Source organism: Laetiporus sulphureus, assembly GCF_001632365.1.
Source record: "Laetiporus sulphureus 93-53 unplaced genomic scaffold LAESUscaffold_20, whole genome shotgun sequence".
Taxonomy (NCBI): domain Eukaryota; kingdom Fungi; phylum Basidiomycota; class Agaricomycetes; order Polyporales; family Laetiporaceae; genus Laetiporus; species Laetiporus sulphureus.
Window position 1 is genome coordinate 401,315 of NW_024468529.1, and position 9,069 is coordinate 410,383.

Consider the following 9,069-nt stretch of genomic DNA (forward strand, 5'->3'; position numbering starts at 1 on the left):
GAGACAAATACTAACTGCTGTGAGCCAAGTAATTGGCAAGCTAATGTTAGTACAGGTGAAATAGAAACCTGAAACACGAAGGTCTAGTTTGCATGGCCTGAGTGAGTAAATCGTAAAAACGAAAACTGCTAACCCTAGCATATGTCCACAAGACCTATGAACCATAAATAGTAAGTGCCACGTGCAACATAAACTGTCACGTGACCATGAAGTGCTGAAACCGTAACACAAGCTCCCCCTTCCAACCGGCAAGACCCTTGACGACCACTCACCAAACTAACCCATCATCGCCCTCCGCGGACACCCACATAGCCATAGACTGGGATGGTGGTGTGGGGTACGACCTCCCAGCTCGTGTCAAGATCCTCTTGAGGCTGAGGATTGAACTCGGTAGGTGCCCAATGCGAGATGGACCCATCTTCGTAAAGGACCGCCTTCAGTGCCTTGACCCCGTCGGTAAGCCACCCAGGCTTCTCGATCATGGTGACGAGGGGCTGGAAGATGACTGGTGTGAACTCATGAGGGGTCTTGGCGTCTCCGTAGTGGACTTGATCGGAGAACGTCCTGAAGAGTTCGACCTCGTACTGTTCAACACCTTCTTCCTTACCCACGAAGCGAACACTGAGGATGCGCGTCCGGTTGGGTGTTGGATACCAGTCGTGCATGCCTGGGATGGGTGGCGAATAGAGCAGAGTGACCCATTGGCTGAAGACGCGATGAGGTGAGTCTTCCGAGTAAAGGTGCCAGGCGACCTTCTGGTTGTCCCAGGTGAAGACGAAGGCGTGGAAGGTGGCGAAGTCGCCCGTGCCCATACGGTGGACGTAGAGACGATGGCCATCGCGTTCCATGAGGAATGTTAGGGGCGTGGCGATGAAGACATCGTAAGGTGATGCTGCGTCCGGGGCGATGAGCGATACCTGCCCTGCCGCTGGATTGCTCGAAGACTTGACCGTTCGAGCATACCTTATCTGCTCTTTGATGGTGTCCGCCAGTGCAGGTTGTGATCCATCCTCAGGTGTGGTGTTGTAGGGATAGGTGGCACCAGGACGGTGAGGGTAGCCGGGTTGTTCATCGTCGGCACTCCTTGCCTGTTCATCATCTCCACCCCAAGGTCTCCCCGTCGTCTAAGATCCTCCCGTCGTCCAACGACCTGTCTCATCTTCATCGTCTCCCCATCGTGCACTTCTCCATGACTCGGCCAGTGCTTCGTTGCTAATGTTGTTCAGGAGCGGGATGTCGTCTCCGTCACTGTCGATGAGGAGCCCTGGCTCGGATGCGCTACGAGTGACGGTGGTGGTGACACGGATGTTGAGCGACATTGGTGGAGGTGGCAGAGCAGGGCGATTCTCTTTATCCCAAGGGTAGATTTCCTCGTAGAGTTCCCACTCGAGTAGGAGGAGGCGATGGTCCAGTAGAGGGAAAGGAGGGCCACTACTTATACCTTCAAGCAGCCGTTCTTCTTCTTCGTACCAGTCCGTGATATGAATGTTCACCATTCCCGTACATTCTTCCGCTGGTATTGTCATTGTCCTCGATACGGTACCGTGTACGACACTGAATGCATCCAGAGCGAATGAGAGTGCTGCCGGTAAGATATCAAAGTGTATCGGATGATCTAGAGCGTACGATGGTGGGAGGATTCCCACTGGAAGACCGGCGTAGATGGCTGTTAGGATAGTCCGGCGTCGATCTGGCTCTAGCCGGGGCAGGTGGAGTTCCTCCGTTAGGTACATTGGGTAGTTCATTCTCATGAACGTTCCCCATGTTCCGTCTAGGTCGATATCGACGTCGTCCTCTAGCGTTACTTTCGGCTTGTCCGTTTGGAATGGAAACGGATAAGGGATTCTGATTAGCCTGCTGGGGTGAGGGGTTAGATATGGCTGTCGTCGAGTTGACCTGAAGCCGTCCAGGAGGTGGACTTCGTGGACGTCATCCGCTCTCTGGATGAGATGGTCCATCATGACTTGGATGGGTCATGTTGAACTCGACGTTGGTATGGTCGAAGTCGGCAAGATCCTCGATGGCGAATCCAGCCCCTCTGATAGCGAGATAGACTCCGAGCTGTTGGAAGACCTGGTAACGATGATCGTGGGAGGAGTGGGATTCGACGTCTTCGAGAACTTCGATAAGATGCGCAAAAGTGGTGATAGCAGATTCGAGAAACTCGGGGTGTTGCACAGGCATGAGGGCATGGACTGAGGATTCAGGCCAAGTCATGCTCCTTTTTATACTCATTCAGCAACTCTCCTGCATTGCCCATTTCTGTCTCTTTTACCCACGACCTTTCACTGAGTGGATATCCAGCCCATTTTACCAGATCTTCGTTCTTGCTGCGCCGTAGTCGATGTCCAATTATAGACTCGATTTCAAATTCTTCCTCTCCTTCGATAAGATCCGGAGGCGGTGTGGAATAACTTTCCCCATGTGTATTGGTCTGCCAATACGGCGTAAGCAACGCAGCATGGAACACTGGATGGATCTTCCATGTCGCAGGAAGGTCTAACTTGAACGAGAGAGGTCCCAGAACCTCCTTGATCCTAAAGGGTCCTTCTCGCTTCGGCGCTAGCTTGTTCGATTTGTAAGGCCTTTTCAAATTGGTGGCTTCCAGCCAGACCTTGTCTCCTTTCTTGAACGTCGGAGATCCTCCTTTGATTCTAGTGGATACACGGGCTTTTGCCTTGACGATTCCTTCTGTGGCCTCCTTGCAGACCATGCTAAGAAGCTTGAGTCTTGCATCTACATCGGGGATCTCATCCTGAGGAAACAGTTCTGGCATTCCTCGGGGCTCGTAGCCATACCATATTTCGAATGGTGACTTCTTTGTTGTTGAATGCATGTGAAGATTGTGCGTGAACTCTGCTTCGGATAGGAATTGATTCCATCGATGCGGTTGCTCTGCACAGTACATTCAAAGATATGTTTCCAATTCTTGATTCATTCGCTCCGTTTCACCATCCGTCTGCGGATGATAGGCTGTGCTCATAGCCGACTTGATCTTGAGGGCAGTGCACAATGCTTGGAATACTTTGGATGCGAATTGCGTTCCACGGTCAGAGATGATCTTGTCGGGTAACCCAAAGTGTTTCCAAACTTGTCGTCTGAATAGCTCGGCGGTTTCTGAAGCAGTGATCGTCTTTTTGCAGGGACATAGAATTACCCCCTTACTAAGCCCATGGTCTACCATGACCATTATTGAATCGAAACCTTCACTTTTCGGTAGATCGGTAATAAAATCCACGCTAACCTGCTTGAAAGGTAGCGCATTGGGCGAAGGACCGATGGGCTGTAGTGGAACTTTGACCTTGTTTCGAACCGCTTTGGATTGCTGACAGGTGGCACATCCATTGACGTAGCTTTGGATGAAGCGATACATTCCTGGCCACCAGAAATCTTTGCGCACTAGTTGGTGCGTAACCCAGATTCCTGGATGACCATGGGGAGTGGCCTCATGGTATCGTCGAACGATTTCCTTCTTTAAGGCTGTATTGTTTGGAACATATACGCGTCCATGGATGGTGATTAAACTGTTGTCAGCGTCCTTGATGTCGTCCTTTGTCATTCCGCGCGGAACTGGGAGTTCTTCCATGAGGCCGTCCTTGTACGCAAGTACTGATGGATCGTTTGTTAGTGCTTGTCAGATTTGTTCCGCCATATCGGTATCGATAGCACCAATAAAGAGATCGTCGGGTAGCAGGATTGCAGGTGACTTGTTATCCTGGCGATTGTCTAATTCGGACAACCGTGAAAGCGCGTCCGCTTGCACCATTTGTCGTCCTGGCGTATGGACAATCTTGTAATTGAACATAGACAAGAAGAGTTGCCATCTTCGCTGTCTTGGGTTCAAGTCCTGCAGTTGCCGGAAGTACGTCAGATTCTTGTGATCTGTGCGTATGAGGAATGGCTCCTTTGTTCCGTCGAGAGTGTCTCCATTCCTTGAGTGCGCAGATGATTCCTAGAAGCTCCTTATCGTAGATTTGATAATTTCGTTCCGGATCAGAAAGCGACTTGGAATAATATGCGCAAGCATGGAGGTCACCGTTATCGTCCTTCTGCATGAGGACTGCTTCTGTAGCGAAGTCCGATGCATCGGTTTCGATGACAAAAGGTTTATCTTTGTCTGGCATAACCAGTATTGGTGCCTTGCCGAACTCGTTTTTGAGATAGTCGAAAGCGGCTTGTTCTTTGCTTGTCCAATGGAACACATTCCCACCCTTGGTCTTCGTGAGATCAATTAAGGGTCTTGCAATTTCAGAATAGTTCCGAATGAACTTTCGATAGAAGTTGGCGAATCCTAGAAATGCTCGGACTCCTTTTACACCGGTCGGGGCTTCCCATTTGATGATCCCGTTGACTTTTGCTGGGTCCATCTGAAGTCATCCTGGGAGGAGAACTAGTCCTAGGAATTCAGTGCGCGTAGTCTTGAATACGCATTTCTCCAGCTTGAGATAGAGATCATTATCGACCATTTTCTTAATGACTCGTTCAAGCTTCTTTTCCAACTCCTTTTCGCTTTCGGCAAGGATGAGGATGTCATCCAGATAGCATAGTAACCATCCTTCGGCGATTTCTTCAGCGAATATTTCATTCATCATTCGCTGAAAGGTTGCCGGTGCATTGCACATGCCGAAGAACATGACTGTGGGTTCGAACAATCCTCGTTTGGTGATGAAGGCAGCCTTCCACTCGTCTCCTTGACGAATTCGGACATTGGTGTATGCTCCACGAATGTCAAGCTTTGCGAAATACTTGGCATGCCGGAGTCGATCCATTAGGTCCGATATGAGTGAGAGTGGATAGGCGTCCTTAATTGTTCCTTCATTCGCATAGCGGTAGTCCTGGCATGGACGTAGCCCGCCATCTTTCTTTCCTACAAAGAAGAAGGGCGATGCCATCGCCGATTGTGAAGGACGAATATATCCTTTTGCGAGGTTTTCGTTGATAAAGGCATTCATGGCTTCTTCTTCCGGCTTTGATAGGTTATAGACCTTTCCTCGTTTAGGAACAAAGTCCGACTTGAAGTTTATGTTGTGATCGTAAGATCTATGCGGTGGTAACCGTTCCGATGCCTTTTCTTCGAAAATTCTCTTGTACTTGAGAAGGTACGATGGTATCGTTACTTTCTTCTTGGAATTCTTCTTCTCTTCGAGTGCTTTTTTTTTTGCGCGAGTTCCTGCGCCTTGTTGGATGCCTTCCATAAGATTCCGTCTTTCTTTCTTGTTTGATGGGGATCTTTCTTGGCATTCGTTCGTCGCAGTGCAAGATACTGCATCTTCCTTTCTCCGGTCGAGCGATATTCTTTTTCTTCGAGCGTAACTTCTTGGAGTATGCCGGTATCAGGTTGATAGGCGAAAATAGCTTCTTTTTCTCCTATTTCCTGATCCTCCAAGTACGGTGCTCCTTCTATGTATGCAAGCAAGAGATCCGAATCAATGGTTCCTGCTTCATCTGGTGAGGGATCGACATCAGACCAGTCGATCCTTCTCAAGGTTCGCGTGGCTTTGGCTTTCTCCTTTTTGGTGATTGGAAGACGAACAGCGTCTCTGTTTTTGAAGGGCCAAGGTTCTTCATCTGGTACGTCTTCTATATATTGATGGACCTTGACTTCACCCGTTTGCCAATTGATAATTGGATTGTGATCATGAAGCCACGTATTGCCAATGATCACGTCTTCTTTTCCTAAGTCGATGACAAGGAAGTCATCATTCCATTCATATGTTCCTGCACGAATAGTTCCTTTGAATCGTTGGTTTGTAGAGTTGATGGGACTTCCATCGACACTGCAAATCTTGACTTCCTTCTGCGATTTGAGAAGGTGGAGTCCTGCTTTCTTCGCAAACGATTCATTGATGAACATTCCTTTTGCTCCAGAATCGACTAAGGCTCTTGCTGGAATACTTCGGGTTCTTGTGCCATCGTAATCCTGGAAGACGATATTGAGGTATATTTCGCTTCCTCGCTTGATATCGCCTCGTATGATTACTTCCTCGGGGACCGTTTCTTTATTTGGGTGCCACGAGATCCCAATGCGCACCCAATTCCAAAATCCTCTGGATCATCTTTCTCCATGGGTGGTGGATATCAGCATGCATATTCATATCTGTCTGGATTGTCTCCGAATTCCAGAAGATCGTTGAGATGGGGCATCGTCATGTTGCGTTTCTTAATACGGTCTCCTCGCATTTTGAGTGCATCTTCCCGTCGTATCCTGGCGAGTTCTTCTTTGGGGATGAATCTTCGAACCACATACTCTTCTTCTGAGTCGCTGGATTCATCCTTGGTTCGCCTGATTTTGCGAACTGTTTTGGTTTTAACAGGGCGAGTTCTTCGTACCCTGTGGACAACTGTTTCTTGTTCGGATACTTCTTCAGATTCTGATAATTCAGACTCTGATTCTTCCGATGATGAGGATTCTGATTCTTCCTGTTCCGACTTCTCCGAGTTATCCTCAGAGTCACTTTCTTCGACTCTCTTTACTCGTCGGCGTTTCTTCTCCGTTCCCTTGGAGTAAGATTTAGTCGGCTTGGAAGTCTTTCTTCGTCTGCCAGATCTGGAGTATTTCTTCGTCCTGGGATTGGACGTCTTGGTCTTGGCATATGAAGTTGTCTTTCCTGAGCGATCTGGTGCCAGATCGTATTCTGGATTCGGGCATTGTGCGGCGACATGTCCTGGCTTTCCGCAGTTATAGCAGAGTCCACCCACAGAACGTTTCTGATGGGTTTCTTGAGAGATCCGGTCAACGTCCATTGCGTCAGGGTCCTTCTCCGTCCTTCTTCCGCTTCCTGAAGAGCCTGAGATGAACTTGAAGATATTTGTCTTTCCGCTATGAATGTCCTGGAGGTCTGTAACCTTTCTTGCAGCCTTGCATGCTGCTGCATAGGTCGTTGGCGGACTTTCCGTGATGAAGACTTTTTCTGCAAGTTTCTCATTAAGGCCTCGCTTGAAGTGGATGAGCTTGGCGTATTCGTCGTCGATTTCAGCATATCGGTAGAGGATATCGAGATTTCCGATATACTCGTCAACGGTTTGTTTGTCCTGCTTGTACTTTCCTTCGAGAAGTACTTGCCAGGCTTGGTCCTTGGTCGCGACACCTCCATACTTTTCGGTAAGCGTCGTTTTGAAATCCTGATACGTCCCAAGATTGCTGTGTTTTGCCATTTGGTTGGCTTCCCATGACTCGGCCCACTTTCCTGCTGTGGATGAGGAGTCGATTTGGGAGAGGACGAAGGCAATTTTGCTGAAGTCATCATTGTAGACTCCCGCATTTGCCTGTAGGTATCGTTCCACATTTCGGAGGAACGATGCATATTCTCATTTGTCTCCCCTAAACTCCTTGATTTTTCCCATCTTCTTTTCTCGTGCCACTGGCTGCTTGGGGATTGCTCCCTGGTATTGTGCATAGAGTGCCAAGGCTTGTTGGTACTCGTTCCAGACAGCATCGGTACAAGTTCCGGGATGGACTGGTGGTCCGAGAGCCGGGTCATATCGTGCGTGTGTGGCCATATTTCCTGAGAACTGGAAGCTACTGGTTGGTCTTGATCCAGTTGAAACCGAACGTGTGATTCCAGGTGCTTTGGGTAGGTGGGGTGGCTGGTCCCTCCTGAGATGTGTGATTCCTGGATAATCTGGTCGAGTAGTACTGTTCGAGATAGATCTCTCGAGCGGGACTGCTCTTGTTCCAAGAGGATTAACTGGCTGTAATCCACCGGTTTCCTGTGAACGCCCTTCCTGTTGTTCAACTTGGATTGATTCTCCTCGTGGAAGTTCTGTTGCTTCGTCAAAGAGTCGTAGAGATTCTTCGTCAAAGTTTTCCCTTCCGCGAAGAACTTGTCTTATTTCTTCGATTTCACCCTCGAGCTGTTCTAGCCTTGGGCGATCTGTTGGTTCGTAGGCTCGTCCTAGTCTGAATTGAAGTCGAAGTTGAACCGCTTCTGTCGACTTTTTGTCGTAGAGGTCTGTTAATTCCTCTGTGGTGGCGTCACTGAGCGTAAATGGTGGTACTTCTTCGTCAGAAGTCACCGGTCGTGTTTCTGGGGTATCTTCCTCAGATACTGAATCGTGTTCTCGGAAAGTAGTCGTCTTGAATCTTGTCTTGTCCTAAGATTCCTTGATTGCCTTCCCTGGGAAGGGCTTTTAGCACGTCTTCAACGTGTGCCTCAGATGAGGGCTTCTCTTCTGGATTACCACATGGGTAATCGCTAGTGCTTGAGTTCGTTCCTGTAGCAAAAACTCCGCACTCCTGCCTTTTGATCGTTGGTGGCCCTTAACCAATTACGTATGCCTTTTGATTTGCCTGGTAGCGTCAACCAGTCGGAGTCCTAGTCTCTTTTCTGACCTCGGTGATTCCTGTGCTCGCTTTTTAAAGTGCCCAGCTAGTCACTTCGAACTCCTGCCTACTCCCGTTTGAGCGCTTGGTCGTTCTGGCTTTTGATTTCCTCTGCTTGGTGCCTATAACCAATCGTCCTTCCTATCTGCGTTTCCTCGATTGAAAACCAGCCTCGACAAGGTGTGGGTGCCTTCTTTCAGTGGCCCTTAACCGGCGTCTTCTGTATACCCAGCGCCTCCGGTGAGGATGGGGCTCAAGTCGACACTGCCTTCAGCAGGTACCTTGCCGCAACAAGTACCCAGGTTCCGCTTCTTCGAGAATCTCCTGTCTGGTGAAGTACCGCCGCAATGGCTACTTCAGAGTGGTTCTCCCTGTTTTTCCAAGTGGTGCAGAGGCCACAACGTGCACCGAGTTCCCGAGAATTGGATACCCCTGTTTGAGGACTTGATGGAATTGTTTTCCTGTAGCGTCCAAGTAGACCCCACTTCTTGTAAGTGGTTCTAAACCTAAACAGGTTGACCTATAGAAAAACCTCTTCCAAATGTTATGAAACGTTCCCTGCTAGAACGTTCAGAACCACGTGTGCTTTCTCACACGTACTAGTCCACAACGTGGACAGAGACTTAGATACTAAATATACCTAACGTCTCCAATAGTCACACAGACTATTAGCAGGGTTTATAGTGTGGTCAAGCCTAGTAGACGATATAGCAGTGAGGTCCTCACTCTACCCTTGCTAGGCCTTG